Genomic DNA, 1,337 nt, shown 5'->3' with positions numbered 1-1,337 from the left:
AACAGGTATTGTTTGATAGTTTTCTATATATTTCCAGACCCACTTCGTTTAGGGCATCTCACCTTTTCGCAACCATTTTCCAGCACATAAATTTTATCAACGCAAACATAACATTCCATATCTCTTGATCTTTCTTAGCCTTAGCATCACCATCATCAAATTTCTCAACCTGCTCGAAATTCTTAAAATCATCAAATTGTTGTTGTTAATCACTGTTTGTTTGATTGGAATTCTTCTCACTTTGAAGTTGTTGCTCATCTCCAATAGTTTCCTTAGAGTTGTTTGCATTATCTAATTATTCTAGTTGAGATTCAATAGAATTCTTGTCCTTATTAGCTAACAATTGATCATTGCATATAATTCCATTAGTGCTCTGTTCAGGATTATTATTTTTCTCAGAAGCTATTCCTAGATCAGATTTTTGTTCTTTGTTTCCTCCAAGCTCAATATTCATAGTTTCATTAGAATTATTCTCTATACTGATGCGTGGTTCATTCTTTTGAACTCTTCAATCATTACCACCACTCTTTGTAGCTATCTTCAACTGTCTTTACTACTTTACCACCTTCAATTGCCCACTCTCATCGCTATAGGTTTGAGGTTTGGTTGTATCAAGTAAGTCATCATTCTCTCTATTGGTTTGGTCAACAATGCAATCTTCTGAATTTCCTAAAACATTCCATATTCTTGGAAACCCTAGAAGTAGTTTTGCTTGAAGTTGTATCTCCTTTGAATTGAATATATCATCGTATTGTATTTTTAGCGGCAACCTTAGAAATATTCTCAAAGGGATTTGCAACTTGTTTTTGAAACTTTATGAGGCACACATGTTCAAAACCAAGAATAGTATTTTTTTTCCCCTCTTTTTATTATATATATATTTAAATCAATTGAAATGATAATTAATTTTTTATTAAATCATTTAAAATGACAAAATTTATTTGAAATTACTTATATGGGGATCTTTTGTCATTTGAAATTTCAATAATCTCCCGATGTTCCATCCCCTTTGTAGGAGGTGTCGACAAATTAAATATAAGATAAGATGGTGTGAGATCTTAACATAATTAATTTCTCTTGTCCAGATTAAATATACAACAGACGCAAGTCTTCATATTTTTTTATTCTTTTCCTGTCTCGATCAAAGATACGACGAATATAGATCTTCGATACCTATTTTTTAAGCAAACGAGAAAGGAGTTTATACCTTTATGCACAATGAGCCATAACGTTAATAATGGCAGAGAGAATTTTCTTTTCTGTTTTAATAATAATAATAATAATAATAGGGCAAAAGAAGAAGTTGTCGAGTTGGGAAGGAGGGGGTAGCGGCTTGA

Source organism: Dendrobium catenatum, unplaced genomic scaffold (assembly GCF_001605985.2).
Source record: "Dendrobium catenatum unplaced genomic scaffold, ASM160598v2 fragScaff_scaffold_621, whole genome shotgun sequence".
Taxonomy (NCBI): domain Eukaryota; kingdom Viridiplantae; phylum Streptophyta; class Magnoliopsida; order Asparagales; family Orchidaceae; genus Dendrobium; species Dendrobium catenatum.
This window is presented reverse-complemented; position numbering follows the sequence as displayed.